This window comes from Pteropus medius, unplaced genomic scaffold, assembly GCF_902729225.1.
Source record: "Pteropus medius unplaced genomic scaffold, Ma_sr-lr_union100, whole genome shotgun sequence".
NCBI lineage: Eukaryota > Metazoa > Chordata > Mammalia > Chiroptera > Pteropodidae > Pteropus > Pteropus medius.
In genome coordinates this window covers 6,049,920-6,068,435 of record NW_024352785.1, presented here as the reverse complement: position 1 = coordinate 6,068,435, position 18,516 = coordinate 6,049,920, and the positions used below count along the sequence as shown (strand labels likewise).

The 18,516-nt window shown below is 37.4% G+C and overlaps 1 pseudogene; it reads left to right on the top strand.

Annotated features, from left to right (window-relative positions):
* Positions 1 to 841: 841 nt before the first annotated feature.
* LOC120591088 (uncharacterized) lies at positions 842 to 960 on the top strand (annotated as a pseudogene).
* Positions 961 to 18,516: the final 17,556 nt, after the last annotated feature.

Below are 18,516 nucleotides of genomic sequence, written 5' to 3'. Positions count from 1 at the left end.
ACAGATGATATAACCATGTGCATTGAAAACATCTTAAACACTCAACAAATAAATTTAACAATCTTTCTCAATATAAACAATATTAAGAACCAGGAAATTACACATGTATATGTATATGCAGCATAAATTAGAAAAGTTTTTTCTTAATCAGAGACTTTACAATAACACCAAAAAATCCTCAGATGTCTAGGAATAAATTAAAGAAAAAGTAGGTAAAACCCATACAGAAAAGTGAAAAACATGGAGGAATTTAAGAACACTTAAATGCATAGAATATATCACATTTATGAATTGATATATTCATATTATAAAACTTCATTTCTTCCCAAACCGATTCAGCACAATCTCAATTAAAAGTCCAGCTCCTTTGTAGAAATGGCAAAGGCCAAGAATAAGACTATCTTAAAGAAGAACAACAAAATGAGATGACTTATAGGACCAGATATTAAGACATTATAAAGCTTCAGTAATTAAGAGAGCATAGTTTGGGCACACATGTAGACAATTAGACACCAGTGAAACAAAATAGAAAACCCGGAAGTAGACTCACATTTATACAATCTCCTGATAGTTGATAAAAGTGCCACTACAATACAAAACAATAGGAAAAGGATGGTCTCTTAATAAACAGCATCAGATCAACTGCATTTACATATGGGGTAAAATGCACCTTTACTCCACTACATATCATACGCAAAAATCTATTCCTATATATGAAAGATAAAATAATAATTCTGGAAGAATATATAAGAAAATATTATGACCTTGGGATAAGCAAAGATTTATTAAACAAGACACAAAGAAATTAATAGCCATAATAAAAGACATTGAAAAACAGAACTTCTACGACCATGCCACCCTGAATGTGCCCAATCTCGTCTGATCTCGGAAGCTAAGCAGGATCGGGCCTGGTTAGTATTTGGATGGGAGACCACATAGGAAGACCAGGTGCTGTAGGTATTGGAAAGGAAAGGAAAGAAAGGGAAAAGGAAAGGGAAAGGGAAAGGGAAAGGGAAGGAAAGGAAAGGAGGGAGGGAAGAGAAAGAAAGAAAAAATATAGAACTAGATTGAAAACCATGTGGTAGTTAACTACTAAAGCTAGATATATACATATTCTATGAACCAGAAATTCTACTCTTAGAGGTACACCCAACAGAAATGCGTGCATACGTGCATCAAAAAACATGTACAAAATGTCCTTAGAAGCATTATTCATAATAGACCCAAACTGGAAATAATCCAAATGTTCAAACAATAGAATGAATAAATAAATAATGGAATATTATAGAACAATGATAAAATTACTTCTACATGCTGTATGACTTGGGTGGATCTCACAGACATAATGTTGAAAAAAAGAAGTCAGACACAAGAGTACATATTATGTGATTTCATTTTTATAAAACTCAAAAATAGGTTAAACTAATATACTTGTATAAAGACAGAATAGTGGTTAATTTATAGGAGGTATAATTACTTAGCTGAAAATGAGAGAGACTGTAGAGGAGGAGTTTATAGTGTTCTTGTTCTTGATTCTGCGTATTTCTATTTTTTAAAGATTAATAAAGCTATACACTTAAGATTTATACTTTATTACATATAGTTCATACATCAATAAAAATAATATGCAAAATTAAAATTACAAACATAAGTTAGATTTTTAATCTCTCTCCATAAAACTCCAGCCCCTTCTCATACTCAAACTAGATGAATGAATATGCCACTTTTGCTCTTAAAGAATTATGAAGATTTTTAAAAACCTATATAATAAGTTATTGATTGGTGATATGGGGTATAATGGAAAAAGAATGAAAGATCTCAGCTGAAGTACTTGAATTCTCATCTGCCAGCTTCATGACCTTGACTAAGTCTTTTGATTTTGTTAACCTCAGTTTCTTCATCTATAAAACACTGGTAATAGTACCCTATTTCAATATCCTCCCTTAACCAGTCTGGGAAACATTTTTTTTTTCTTTTCACATGTTACCCTAAATTCTTGCTGTTTATAAAATCTTTTCTTGTTCATCCAAGCAGACTAATAATCCTTCCCTGCTTCTCCATCTATGCTTTCTGCATACTTACTTTACAGTGTTAGATTTTGTCAGTGCCCATGAGAAGGGAACATCTAGAAACTTCTAGAAGACTAGGATGGTACTTTTTCATATTTTGTATCCCTGGAATCTAGCCTTAAGGCCGACATATCAGCACTAAATAAATACATGAATGAGTACACGAATGAATGAATGTCTGCCTTACCTATCTAACTGACTGACTATAACAATCTTGTGGATTGATATGCATGAAAGGAAAATGCTATACAGATGTAAATTATTATAGTTCAATGCATAGGAATAAGCAAGCCACAGAATTATTTCCAGTTTGTCTTATTCATTCGTAAAGGAATACAGAACTCACCACTTGATTTTCGAAGAACTATAATAATTGAAAGGATTAAAAAATGTTCTCAGAACCTCGCTGAAACTTGTGAACTCTGCAAAGACAGACAACTGACTGAACGAAACAGGAATTCAGTCAGAAGTGACAATATAACACTTGTCATGAAGATAGAAGCAATGTTTAAGACAAACAGCTCTCAGGCTTGAAAAGCAGTCTCACTGTCCAAAATTCAGTGAGTGGGTAAATAATGTGAAAGGAAACTGCATGTCCTACTATTTATAAATGAGGCAATTAGACTATCTGTTGAACACATCTTTGAATAGCAGTGTGGGCAAGCCTCTTTAAAAAAAATTTTTTTATCTGTTTCTTTTGTACAGAAATGTATAATCAAAACTCTCCCCTTTGTATATATCATGGCCTAGCTTTCTGTGTTTGGTTTATGGTATTAAAGCTAATTTTAACTCCCTTAATAAAATAGAACTCTAGTCAAACTACAGCAAGTCAACTTTGCCATCAACGCCAAAAGTAGCAATCGCATCCTGTTTTTCTTCAGGACCATTTAACATCTGTCTCAGATGCCAGCACAATAGAAAATGTATACAGAAGGAACTTGATTAACACCAGGGATTGGATCTGGGGGCTATAGAACACTTCACCTCTAAGTCAGCAGTTCAAATCCAGCCTAGAGTGAAGAGGATAAAAATACTTCCAGGTATTGTGTGCTTAAATCAAGTTTAAGCCTTGATGCAGCATCCTGAGCCAAGGGATCAACAATATATTTTAGGATCTTGTTCACAGCTGTAAAGCAAGAACAAGGTCTGCAGACCCAGGAGACGGAACCAGCTCTTTATCTCAACATCCAGCAGCATTATTTAGGCTTCACTTGGTGTCCTATCAGCCCCTCTCCTGAGGTGCCAAGAAGATTTTCACTTAACCTCACTTCCAAACACCTAAATCATTACCTCCCACCACTAGGATGCTGGATAACAAAGCTGGGAATTTTATAAAGAAAAGCAATTGAATGCTTTCCTTTTCGAATAGTGAAATGATTCAGAAAGAACAAGGAGGGGGAAAACAGAAATTTAAATTAAGGATTATAAACTTTTATGTACATGGCCATGAATATATAATTTCCTTGATAAACTTTAAGATTTTGCCCAAGGAAAAAATTCACCCTATTATGAATGTAATGGAGTTTCTATAAATATGATACACGACCTACTAACTTGCATACCGAATTAGATGCTAGAGACATTGCTGAATCACAAACACCTGCTCCTGAATTTCTGTAAATACTTCAGCTATGGAATCGAAATGAACACCAGCAGTAGTAAATCATATCAAACTCAAACCAGAAAACACCTTATGGGTGAATGGAGACATCGCCAGGCAAATTAAAATCTTGATATATTACCACTATTAAAATTTGTCAAACACAATTACATAGACCCTTACATTTTCAATATCACCTCATACAATTTCTGATTTTTTATTCAGTTCCATTTTCTGAGACATCTTTATCACTTGACCAAAGTGGTATAAAGGAATGGTGGTCACAGGCTGTGGTTTGATCAAAGGGGAAAAAGCCCTGGGATGCAAGTCAGCAGACATTCAGAGCCCTCATCTTGACTCTGCCATCACTACCCTTCATAAACTTGAGAAACTTCAGCTAGCTGGTCTATCTTATCTACAGAACAAGGATGGGAAAGGAGGGTAAATGAGGCATTATGGAAGGTTCTTTTCAGGTCTGCATTCTAGAAAATGCAAAACAGGCTTTTAAGAGTTCTCGTTTATTAAAATAGTTTTTAGTTCAGTGTAAATTAGTTCTATAAGGCCTTCTTAAGAGATATAAAAATGCTATATTTCTATGCATTAAATTTTTATTTTAAAAGACTGATTAGTATATATTAATTGCCAGGTGATTTCTAGGAGTAATTTGACTTCGATTTATAAATCTACCTTTATTTCAGACTTAAGACTGCTAATTAAAATATGCTGGAGTCCAAGAATGTCACTTAGTCACAATCTAAACACATTAATGTGCCGCTCCGAGAATTTATACCAAAAGAAAATAGACAAGCACATGAGTATTAGAATCTTTTCTACATAGTTGGATTTTCCTAAATATAAATTTCAATCTGAGTTGCACCAAGACTATGTATTTACTTTCTGCGTGAAAAGTATAGGAAAGGTGCTCAAAAAGTCATAAACAAAAGGATTAGGCCTACTTGATTCTCCTGACACATATTTCTGGAACTTCTGAATTAAAACTCATTTCATTCAGACAAGGATGAGAGAAGCTGGTGGGCATTTCCAATCCATATTTAAGAGACAATCCTTTTTTTTTTTTTGAGACAATCCAAAAGACACTTTGTGTGGGGCTTAAGCAAGACAGTCGGATAGAACCAATATGATGAGTAATTTTATATGCCAACTTGATTGGGTCAGATATTGGTCAAGCATTACTCTGATTGTTTCTGTGAGGATATTTTTTTGGTAAGATTACTATTTAATCAGTGGACTTTGAGTAAAGCAGATCACCTCCACATAATGTGGATGGATCTTATCCAATTAATTGAAGGACTGAATAGAACAACAGACTGACATTCCCTGAAAAACAGTGAATTCTGCCAGCAAACAGCCTTCAGACTTGAACTATAGCACTGGTTCCTTCCTGGTTCTCCAGACTGCCAGCCCGCCCTCTACAGATTTTAGTATTACCAGGCTCCATAATCGTATGAGCCAATACCTTAAAATCTCTCTCTCTGTGGACAGGTAGATACACACACACACACATACACACATAAATACCCTATTGGTTCTATTTCTCTGGAGAGAATACACTCAGGTTCAAATTTGGCCATGTACTTGTTTTCTGATGTTAGGTGAGTTGTTTAAATTTGCTGAGTCTACTTTCTCTCATTTGTAAACTTGGGAAAGCAATGTGCCTGCATCCTAGGGATGCTGTGAATATTAAATGTGATAATACATTTAGAATATTTAGTATAGTTTACAATAAGGGTTGGCAATCTTTTTTCTGCAAAGAGACAAATAATACATATATGAGGCTTTGTAGGCCAAGCTACAGTGTCCTCAACTCTTGAACAATTGCTCTCATGGAAGGGTTTATGACCTTTTTTACATTTAAAAATATAAAAATCATTCTTAGTTCATGGGTCATACAAAAACAGAAAGCAGGTTGGATCTGGCCTACAGGCCATAGTTGTCAACCCATGGTTTATAACATATATTAAACATATAATAAATATTGACTTTTTTCTATCTAAAAACTTCATGATAATGAAATAAATAACTGTTATCTCCTGGTCCTAGAATGCCATTTCTTCAATAGTTTTCCTCTCAATGACTCCTTTATTCCATTTCTCTTAAGGGGGCCCTTATAACCCTATATTCTTTTTTGTTATGCCCTACTCAGGATCTGCTAAGAGGAAAGAAGCTGACATCTTTTATGATTTCTCCCTTATTTTTTCCTAGGAGAATTTGTCATATTTTGTCCAGATTCAGTACAGCAGTAACAGTCGAGGCATGTGGTCTGCCTCTAGTCTCTCTGAAAGGAGGGAGACAGTCGTCTCTTTTTATGTAGAAAAAAATTCAATGACAAATTTTTTTACCGGACAAAAACAGTTACCACATGCCAGTGTACCTGAGACCCCAGGTTAAATGAAACCCCAGGAAGGACTACACGTGATCACATTAATGTTTCCAGGCGCTAAAAATGTTATACAATTATTAAAACAATCTTGTAAATTACTTACTTTCATGAATACAGCAGGGTGAAAAGAAATTCTACACCATCTCCTAGAGTCAGGTGGTAATCTAATTATTAGGAAGAAGTAACTATTTTTGGTCAGTTAATGGAGAAATATTTGAACTAGAACTTGGGGCAGAGAGGAAGTGAATTTTTCTTAGCATAAGTCAAGGCAATTAGGTTTTAAGGATTACATTTATGTTAACAGGAAAAATAGGAATTATTTAGTAGACCGGTCAGGAGTTTTTAGAAGAAATTCAGTAATGGAGATAAGAACTGAACAAGTGCTTGTTTTTTGATACACTGGTGGGGGAAAAAAATCAGCTGCAGTCCAGAGCGGAAGTCCACACCATTTTCACACACAGACATACCACTATCATCACTGTTACCACCACCATGATTCTTGGCACTACAGCTCACCTTTCCTTCCTCCCCAGGAGGTTAGCTTACATAGACACCAGGACATATATTACCCACTGCTGTGCAGCAGAATTTACAAAGTAGAAAAGAAGTTCATTAACATTTAATGTTTAGAGCTGTGTATCTTGCAAGGAAAAATAAAGGAGAATGCTAGTTACTAACACTAAAATATTTCTATAGAAAAAAGGATATCCATTCCAAGGATCAGAGGAGTGGACCAGGACTCTAGAGGGGGGCAGTCTTCTTATGGTCCAAGGAAGTAAAGTAGCCAGTCAAAGCACAGCAGAGGTTCCCTCCTTCCTTATTCTTTGTCCAGATGCTGAATACATAACCTTTGAGCCTCTCAGAGTGGTCCAGAAAATGAAGAGTGAAATGATACGCAAGTATCTACCCGTCCTTCCTTCTAAGGGCCGACCTGAAAATATTGGTGTAACTGAGAGATGGTGAGTGAATTCTCAGGTTTCCCTGGCCCTCAGGGTAGCAAAAGACGCTCCCCTGCCCATTAGGTCTTTAATGTTACTACATGGGCTACAACAGATCTCTGATCAAATCAATTTATTGCATAAATTATATTTAAATATATACATATATATATATAATCAACTTTCTTTTTTGCTAATTCTCCTTAAGGCAATTATTCAAAGGTTTCAGACACTTCGCAGCAGTATCCCAGGAAACAGAATCAGTTCAGGAGGGTTTAACCCTTGCTTCGATTTGGCAGATTACTTGATTCCTACTTCTTAATTCCCTCATTTACTCAGTCAGTCAACCAGTGTTTATTCAGCGCCCACTATGTGCTAGGCACTTTTTCAGATTTGATAGTTATAAAGAAAAACAAGCTGCTGCCCCCAAGGAGCTTGCAATCTCTTGAATAGGTTGACAGAAAACAAAAAATCTGTCAATTTAGTTACTCCTGAGGAGCACCAACCCACACGACTCAATTCAGTAAATCAGAAAAAGATGGTAATTACACAGAAGTTTTTTTCTAAAGTGATTACCATGTAGTCTGCACCGACTCAGTATCAGGAATCATAGAATTGAATATGGGCTACCTTTCACAGGTGTGTAGTGGTCACCATAGTATGAGTCTTTAGGCTTATTCTCAAAATCACTTTGTGTTCACCCCTGTTTTTATTTCTTTTTTTATCCAACTTTAACCCATGTTATTTGGGGGCATTTTATGTATCATGTTAGTCTGATTGAAATCACTTCTAGAAAAAAAGCAGGGTATAAATAAATAAATCCAGCCACTGCCAAACTAACACAACTGTTTAATTCCAGAAGGCCTTGCACAACTTGAAGTTTTCATAAGTCAAAAAAAAGACTTTGTTTAATATTTAGTTTTCTATTTTAAATCGGCCTTCTTACTCTAAGAAATTGTCTCTGCACTCTGGCTGCACTTACTCCTTTCTCTGTCATGATTAAAATGAGAAGGGAAAAAAAGATAGAAATAATAACCTAGATAACACTAATAAAGTGTTAACCTTATTAGTCTCTGATAAACTAATTCAGAGAGAATCTACACTGAACCAGCAACAACACAAGACTGGAAGCAAAGGCCAAAGAAGCTTCTGCCAACTTCATGCATCCACTTTGATATATTCCTCATGCTTGTGTTCCCAATCATAAAACAAAATGTTCCTCATCTCTAAGATGGCTTATGTCCTTTATAGTAACCCAAGGAGGCTGTGTCAGGAACTCTCAGACCCTTGCCATATGTGACCTCATTTTACATTCCCATGACCCAGACTCACACAAGAATTACCCTAAATGCCTTTGGTAGACTACACATAGTGAGCTCCAGGGCCAAGAATTATATTTATGTGCTTTTAGCCTTCCAAAACCTAGGACAACACCTGGCATTCAGTCCATGCTTAATTAATGCTCAGAATTAAGAGACCATATGGGCTCAAGATGATAGCTCATTCCATCAGAAGTCTCCTAACTTTCTCAAGAGATCCTCTGCTTTTTCTTAGTTATCTTTGAAGCTGTTGTTCTGGCCTTCAATGACAATTACCAATTCAGGAAAATATGAAGGCATAAGAAATTTTTGTTCAATGTTTTATGATGTGTAGATGAGTTTCATTCATAGGAAATGCTTTGCTGATAAACTAATACTTGTCTGAAAGTATATTTTCTTAGACTATAAAAATTCTAACATCTCTGGGCAACTTCAGTAAATATTGCAAAGATGACAAAGTTTTCACAAAAAGGTTCCAGACCTCACCTTTTCTGTAGAAATTATTAATACCAGGATAAGCTTAGATGGGAAAGAAGGGACGGGGGTAGGGATAAAAAAGGAGGTTTCCCATTTCTGTAAACTTTTGAGCAGCTAAAATATTAAAATGCTTATCCTTAATTTAATCCAAGTATTATTTCCTATGTAAATTTTCAAAGATGTAACTTTCCCTTAAAAATGTCATTTGATTCAGTGTGACTGTCACCTATGGAGATTTAAGGCTACATATAGATTACTCGGGACTCACATGCTTCAAAAACATTTTAGAAGCTAAAATGTTAATAAAATAACTTTTAAATGTTGATTAGAATTCAAACAATTTAATGATTCAAAATAAAACTGCATCGATATTGAAAAGTTCTGACAGAGCTAAGAGTATTCAGCAAAGACGTAGAAAGCAATAAGGTTACAGGGGTAAACTAAACTGTACCCTTTTGCAGCTAAGATGGTTCATCATCCAGAAAGAGAAGAGAAAAAAAAGAAGGCCTGCTTCCATGGGATTGGAGAGGGCAAGCTATTGTGGACAAGATCAGAATGAAGACACAAGCCTGGTGGAACCTAATGTTAGGCTTTAAACACAGTGCCAGCCAGCTTTCCTGTGGCCTCAGAGTTTGATGCATAGGATTTACTAGTTTGACTATTATAGCATATTATATTATAGTTATTATAGCTTATATCCTGGACTTCATGGAAGTTCGTAGTGTTATTACAATCAAATCAAGGAGACTAAGAATTCTTTGCTCAGTCTAAGCTTCATTTTCAGGTCAGTCAAAACTTCTGAACCATGGTATTCAGACCTGACTGAATATCCTGGAAATTGGGAGAGGGGAGAAGAGCAGTAAAATCAGTGTTTCTAGCATAGACTAGAGAAAGGGACCAATGTGAAGCCAAAGACCATTTTTGAAATATTTTATCATTAGGCGCACTGTTCGTCTTGGAAGTAACTACTGGGAAGCACTGTGAGCAATCAAGAGCCTTCTTAAGGTCATACTTGAAAGAAAATTGAACTTATTTTGAGCTACTTACATTGAAAACGACACCATGGTGCTTAATTTGTTAGATTTGCTCACCCTTTTCTTGTCCCATAACTCTCACTCATAAATGATGCAGAATCCTGTGCATATATTTTTTAAAGGGAAACAGAAAAAAAAGGCTCATTACTAAAAGTTTTACATACAGTAAATTCTTGATCCTATCAAACGCATGCAATTGTTCACTGAATAGTTTTTGAGTGGCTATTATGTGCTGAGGCTAGTGCTAATCACTGCAAAGAAAAGGAAAAAAAAGACATAGTGGCTGCCCTTAGGAAACTAATATTCTAATGACAAAGATTTTTTTTAAAAACTACAAAGATGGAAGGAGAGTCAAAAGTTGAATAGAATATTAGGGGCATAAATAATTAAGGACCCAACCTCTTCTGTGGTCTAGGAGAGAACATTGTAACTGTGTAAATCTTCACATTTTAAAAAATGATCTCTTTTCTTCTCCTTGATCCATACTGGCCTTGGTCTCACTTGCTTTTTTTGTTTGTTTGTTTTTCCTTTCCTTATCCTTCTGCATACTGCAAGAACACTCCCCTAATCATTAAGCCCTTAGGTTAGTATCAAATAGTTTTAAGAACAAAGCCTCAGGTCTGTTGACCATAGAAACAGAGTTTTGGTCAAAATAAAGATAAAATCTTGCAGCTCCACACCCAAGAAGACCAAATGAACCTACCAGCATCCCCTTGAAACCAGACAGAAAGAAGCCATGACTGACATCAGGACCTGATTCAGTGATCAACCACTTCCTACCCTAACCCTGACCAATCAGTAGAGCCCATGACACCAACTCTCTTAGCAACTGAGTAGTTTTCCCCTATATAATCTATCCCCTAGGGGCCATCGGGGAGCCAGTTCTTTGAGCGATAGCTCACCTGTGTCTCCTGGCTTAGTGTCATTTCCTTAAATAAACCTCTACTTTCTTTGCTACAAACTCCTGTCTGTGTCTTTTTGGCTACTGAAGCACGCAGACAAAACCAACTCCTTGAGTTCGGTAACAACACGATGTTAAGTTGAAATAGGAGAAGTGGACAGAGGTTTATCAACAGTGGGGGCAGTGTTCCAGGCTAAAGAAACAGCACATATGGACCCCCAGAAGCAAGAGTAAGCAGGGTGCACTTAGGCACTGAAAGAAGTTCATAGTAACTAGAATGTGAGAACAAAGTAGAGGCTAAGAGTTAGGCAGTACCCAATGCTGACGTCGGGGTAAAGCATGGTAAATTATTTAAGATTTATCCAAAGTGCCTCAGACACTACTAGTTGGGAAAGATGGCTTATTGACACCTATTACCGTTTCCAGAGGAAAGATAATTACTACTGATGGTACACTGTGTCTCAAGACATGTTTCAAACATAATTTCCATTTAAAATTTTGCAAAAAATTTGCATTCACATATTTGAGAAAAATAACAATAGGAACTTTAAATGAGTGGTCTTCCAGAAATCAAATTCAAGTGCAAATATTCCCACTGGTTTGCTTTTCTTCTTTAATGTCCATAGTCTGTAATATGAGCCTTCATTAGGAATCTATGCTAGTGAGTGAAAAATTAACATACTAATGGAAGCAGGTGTATTTCAGGTATTGTGATGGTGAAATAGGACTGGAGTATTAAGGATCTTTATTGTTCAGCTGCCTTCTGCTACAGGGCAAATCAGGAAGTGAAGAGAGATCTAATCCAATCAACCAGAACAACTCTTCCCTCAGGGTCGTCATTAAGTCAGGTGCAAAGTGAGGTGTTTAACTCCTAAGCCCCAGGGCTATGTTTAGAGAGCACTGGAGCAGTCACTTGGAAATTCCAGTTTTCACTAGCTGTATTTCTTATGCTTTTGTTATTTGTTCTTCTAGTACCCTTCTCCCAGGAAAAGACTTCCAACACACAAATAGTTCCCTGTCCTGCTCACAGAGGAATTCCTTTCATGGGGGACAAAACATTTTATTCCATTGTCAATTAAAAGACAAAAGCTTCCAAAGAGGTTCTAGCTCAGATCTTTCTGGCTCCTCTATAGGTCTTCCCAGATTCCTTCAAGATCTCTCTTTACTCTGAAAGCCCACCGTAATATAATCTTTATCTTGGGCAGGAAGAGATTGTAAACAGTGGGAAGGAGAGATTAAAGAGCATTGAGTGTCTTGGGGATACAGAGGAAGGAGAAGAGACAAAAACATTTATCTAGAACTTGGCTAAAGATGGACTCCTGACCATCAGTTTGGTTATTTCTAAGAATATCCTCAAAAAGAACAAGAAATACGCAGATAAGAGGTTTTTCACCTACCTAGCCAAATTGATGCTAAGACTATGGTCACTGAATGGAGAACAAGGCATAAAATAATGTCTTGCCAGAAAAATCAAAGCAAGAGAGAGAAAAAAAAAAAACAGCATCATTATAATTAGGTATTTGGCTTCACTTATTTGAAAATGGGGGTTCCAATAGTTTTGGTCTTTTCTTGAAAAGGCTTATTATAACGATTTTCCAAAGAAACACCTGATTGTTATGGTGTTTGTTTTTTTTTTAACATTATTTTTTTCCAGAGAGTTGAAAAGCAAGGCCAGTTTCATTCAAAAAAATATTTGGTCGTTTTATTTTGAAACTCTGAAAATAGAAACATTCATATTTATAGATCCCTGTGTACACATAGAGATATGAAGAGAAGCAGCCAATGTCTGCCATTGGCTTTACTTCCAAGGAACCTAGGGAATTACTTATGCACAAATAAGTACAAATAGCTGTCTTCACAATCATATAGAACAAGCTTAGGAAAATACAGAGATTTCAAGTGGTACCTATGTGCAAATGCATGTATTAGTTTAGTTGTTTATTAGATTTATGAAATTGTGCCTTTTTTTGTGAGACAGACTCTTCAGGGAGCCTGTGCAAAATAATGTTTAATTTAAATAGACTGCAAACAACAGTGACTGCTATATATTAGCAGCAACAACTCACCATAATAAAAAGAAGGTTTTTCTCACTGGAGCTTAGCAATCAGGGCAGGCAGAAGAAATTCTACAAATGAGGACCCTCACAGGAGGTCTCTGCTTCTCCTCCCACCCCGCCACCCCAGGCTGAATTTCTAGACTGGCTGGAGTGCTTCAAGTCATGCTAATTGTGACGGTGGTGCAAGGGGAGAAGTTAACAATTTCCAAGAATAGGGTTGAGTTATTTAGGGAATCAGAGGCCAGTGTCTTAGTTAAAATTGCACTAGGAATGAAAAAGGCAGCCTGAGCATACAGGGCCTGGTATCCCCACAGCTCACTCCACTTAGCAGTCACAGAGGGACATGCTCTATTCCCAGAGGATCTCAAAAGTATAACACTCAGACTCAGATAAATTATAACTAAATACTGACAAAATATTACACATCATACCTACCCAGTCCATTTTGAAGTTTAGATACTCATTTAGAAAAGCACCCTCCTGATAATCTCAATCTTTGGTTAAAAGAAAAGGGACAATAAAGCAGCAGCCATGCAGGCAGGAAAGACGTGGCAGCCACTGGAGAGCAAAGATAGTGGTCGAACTAGATTTAACCAGGGTAAAATGATAATATAAACTGAAATGACCCAGCTCTTCTAAGTTATAGGACTGTTTACTTTGAGGTCTTCCGTTCTTTGAGGGTTAAATCAATTTTTAGAAACAAGGAGGGCTTCTATTGTTTTTTGCCTTCTCAACAACCATTCCGCTTTTCTCAGTTTTCCTTTAGGGAGCATCCTCACTTGCGCTCAAAACCACAGTATTATGTGCCAAGGACTAACCCATTTCTCTCCAGCTCTAGAATCCGGCACATGATCCGTTCCTGGCCAGTCAGAGTATTTGGGCCTCTTGACCACAATAACTGGTTCGGAAATGTGTACGCATGCACACACGCGCATGCGCACACACACACGCACATTGGGCCAATAAGAGCATGACAGTGAGTCATTGGATTTTTGCCATAATTAGGAGAAAAGAGCTTTCCCTGGAAAGGGGGTGGAGGAATTCTAAGCTAAGGAGTTTATGAGTTAGTAGATCAAGGCTAGATAAATTCTTACTCTCTTTAAGCCAATTTGAATTGTTTGCTGTTGCTTGTGACCCAAGGAATAATGACTAAGACAGGAAGGGAGCCAGGATGTCCACAGTACCTGATGGGGGCATGGGAGGGAGCAGAGCACTGTGTTGATAGTTAGGGGCTCCAAGACCTTATTCTCACTCTATTATTAACTGTATGATTATGGGTGAGTCACAGCCTCCCCATCTGTGAAACCATGAAAAGAACTAAAAAGCGGAAGTCCTAAACTTATTTTAAAAACCCTTTCTCAAATTAAATCTTACCCCAAGTCCCATTATCTGAAGTAATTCATAACGACAGCAACAATAAGAGTGCTCACTAAGCACGAGCTCTGCAGGAGTTTGGTTCTAAATGCTTCTTGTGTATTTCACTCATCTTAATCTTCACAAAATCCTATGAGGTAAGTCTGGTTAAAAATTCCATTTTACAGAGAAATAAACTAAAGAACAGATGGGTTAAGAAACTTTCCCAAGGTCGCACAGCCATGCATGGTGAGTCTGGTATTGGATCCAGCTCCAGGGTCTGTGCTCTCAACTACTCTACTCTTAACCAAAGCTCCTTTAGTCAAAGTGAGGTGGGAAGGTTAGAAGCTCACTCCTGAGGCTTCAGTAGAAAACCATAAGTCTCTGAAAAGTTTGATAACCACAATTTCCATGCCAGCTAATACTTATTCCAACTCCACTATTTGTACACATATGTGTTCAAGCATATTGTATCAAACATGCAATAAACCAATCCTAAAACAAAGAGACAACACTCTCTACATCTCTACAAACACGCAGGACATCTCTACAAAGTCCCAAGGGATGTTTCCAGCAGTTTCGCCTCTAACCTCATTTCTGGGACAGCAGGAAGTCTCATAGTCGATTATTTCTCAAAATGGAGAAAGTTTGACCTCTGTCAGTAATGTACCTCTTTCTCTCTCACGTCGTTTACCTGCAGGTATGACATTTGAGGTTACAGTCAACTCTAGAAGATGGGAAACCACACAGGCATTTGGCCATTTCTGCAGACCATGTTCTCTGTAAGATTCAGGAACTTGGAGCTATGCTTGGTGCACTTAAGGATTTAGTGTAGAGAAATCTAGTCAACAATTGGAATTACAAGACCAGAAATGGGAGACAGAGGAAGCTAGAGATGCTCATTCAGCAACGGGTTACTGCTGATGTCCTAGGTATGGTGAAATTGCTGTCAAGCAATGAGAGAAAAGAGTCAGTGATCAGAACATCAATATTTAAGGGGTGGTAAGAGAAATAGGAACCAGGGCAGAAGCCTAAACCCCTCAATGGCCTAGGAGTCACTCAATATGTATGACATATGTCCTTATATATGCTTATATTCTTATAAAATGTATAATTTTGTTTTATGAGCTTTTAGTTTAGATAGATGTTATTGTTAAAATCTCATTTTATTTTCTATTGTTGCGACTTATTTTTGTAAAAATTAAATTGATGTTTTACATCAAATTTATGGCTTCCTACTTTGATTCAGCATTCTATAGTTACATCTATCACATTTAAATTTCCCATTTCCATAATAATATACACCCCAGTTTCCTCCATAAGCAGATACGCCTGTTCCTGCTTCTTATTACAGTACCTTCTTTTGCCTCCTTGAAGATAATTATTATGTATATTTTAAATTCTTGATATCTCTGTTCTATTATTCTGGTTCTATATAGGATGCTCGCTATTTACTTTTTTTCTTGGTTGTACTATTCACTATTTGACTGCTTTGCCTGTAATTTTTTCTTGCCCTGGAGGTATCAGCTATCTTGATTGGTGATGTGTTCACAGTCGGGGTTTGACCACCCCTGATTGCTTTTTGTTTATTAGGTAATCCTGCACCTGAGGAAACTACTCCATTTTTCTGGCCCAAGCATTGCTCTTCCCTGAAAGCTTTTATCCTTCAGTTATAACTGCCTAGAGCTGAAGGTATGGGGAAGTAAAAGAAAAAAAAATGCCTGAAAGAGGGCCAATCAGCCTGCACTGGTAGTTTTTGCTCCTAACCCCACTCTTCTAGGTTGATGTTACCCCACAATCCCCTTCACCCTTCAAAATGGGCTGGTATGTAATGTTTATCTCTCCTACTGTGGTGAAAACAAAGTACACACCAGCCATTCCAGGCGGAGTGACAGAGAGAAAAGTGCACAACTGAGACTCTCTCTGACGATGACACCTAGCTTTTCTCTACCTTTGCTTGTCACTACCTACTCTTTGCATCACAATCACACTCCCTCTTCTAGTGTTTCTCACAGTCTTTGCTTTCATTCTTTAGAACCCTCTACATGTTCTTTTACTCCTGGGGAATCACCAGGGTTGGGCTGTTGAGCCACCCATATATTGTGTTAATTCACTATCTTCTTAGGCCCAAGACACAACACAAGGACTGGGTTTATCTCCAAACTAGACCATGAGTCCCTCTAAAGGTAGGTGCTCATTCATTTTGTACCTAAACTCCTAACTCCTAGCTCAATGTCAGGTAAATTACAGACAACCAAAACTAGTTCGTTAAATGTTATGGATTCAGTTGTGTCACTCCCCAAAAAAGATATAGGCCTGACCTCCAGTACCTCAGCATGGGACCTTATTTAGAGACAGGGTCTTTATAGAGGTAATAAAGCCAAAATGTGGTCATTAGGGTGAGCCCTAATCCAACCTGACTGATGTCCTTTTAAAAGGGGGAAATTTGGACAGAAAGACAGACATGTATAAGAGAGAAGATAATGTAAAAAGACATAAAGTAAAATGGTTATCTACGAGCCAAGGAGAGAGGCCAGGAACAGATTAGATCCTTCCCTCACAGCCCTCCGAAGGAACCAGCCCTGAGGACACCTTGATTTAAGACCACCAGCCTTATGAGACAGAACTATGAGACAATAAATTTCTGTTGTTTAAGCCATCCAGTTTGCAGTCATTTGTAATGGCAGCCCTGGGAAACTAATACATAGAAAGAATAAAAATATGAATGTATTGAACAAAAGAGGAAAACAAAGAGAACACTACATGGCATATGAGGTGGAAAAGAATTTCCAGAAGGAAGATGTGATCCTCAGAGCCAGATGCTACAGATGGTGTGGTGGCATGAGGTGCAAAAACATCCTTTGGACATGACAACTGGGAGTTTTGTTGTGCTTTGTTTCTTAATGTTTTTAGTGAAATCAGTCTTAGCGGAATGGTGTAGATAGAAGCCTGTTTGTAAGGAGATGAGAAGTTCAAAGAGAACTGAGACAGTGGGAGGAAGACATAAACTCTTGAAGAGTTTGAAAATTATAAAAAAGGGATATAAATTTATAGCTATGGAGGAGTTTTCTGTAGGATGGATAAGAACGGAGTTTGTTTGTTGGATGAAAAAAGAGGAAGCCAAAACAAAGAAAGGTTGACAATATGATAATATGTAATTAGACAGCCTCTCTCCAAATTACCTCTCTGCTTAGACATAAACGCAGCTCTAATGACAGATTCCACTTTTATCACTGCAAGGCAGGTAACTCTCTTCCCTGGCACATCTAGAGAATTTTCCTATTTTTGTCAGTCTTCAGACTACTTTTGCAATTATCTGTATTAATAGACAAATTAATAGGGGAGAGAGTAGCCTCCTATAGAGTGTTCTTTACCCTAGTCTTTGCCCTCCCTTCACCCTCCACCTTTTCCTTCTCCGGGAGGTGGGTCTATCTGTGTTCCATTTCTTTAGCACTGGTTCATAAATTAATCCCTGCTAAAATGTCAGCAAGCTGGGTGGCAATGAATAAGGTATAATGGTCTCCAATACAAACATACCCAAACACACAGGCACATGTGAATCTGAACTCTCAGAATCCAAAGCCTTCTGGCCCCAAAGAATACAATCCTAAATGATTTGGAGGGAAGATAAGAGTTTGGGCCTGGTAACATTTTAGGATGGGACACTGTCTTAGTCAGCTCAGGCTGCTGTAACAAAATACCATAGACTGGGTGGCTTAACCAACCAACATGTATTTCTCACAGTTCTGGAGGCTAGGAAGTTTAAGGTCGAGGTGCTGGCAGATTTATGTCTTGGTGAGGGCCAATTTCCTGTCTTGCAGATGGATGCCTTCTTCCTGTATCCTCATATGAAGAAGACAGAAATTCGGCTGTCTCTTCTTCTTCTTCTAAGGGCACTAATCCCATCCTGGGGGCTTCACCCTCATAACCTCATCTAAACCTCCCAAAGGCCCCACCTCCTAATACCATTACATGGAGATTAGGACTTTCACACATGAATTAAGGGAAAACACAAACATTTAGTCTGTAACAGTCCATATAACCCCTTTTAAATGATACTCCACATCTCTTCTACCTGATCCACAATCACGCTCTGTCTTTACTGGGAATTCACTAATTTTCAAATGCAGTACTCTGACCTGTCTTTGAGATCTCAAAGGCAAGCATGAAAGGAGTCAATAGCCAACTGGAGGGGACTTTTGGAGCCAGAAACTCTTGGGTCATATTTCTAGCCCTACCAAGTAACCTGGAAAAAACCATGCAGCATTGCTAAGTCTCAATATTCTCACCTGTAAAGTAGTTTAATAACAATTCCTATATCTAAGGGCTTTTATTATGTTTATTAAATGAGATAATACATATAAAGC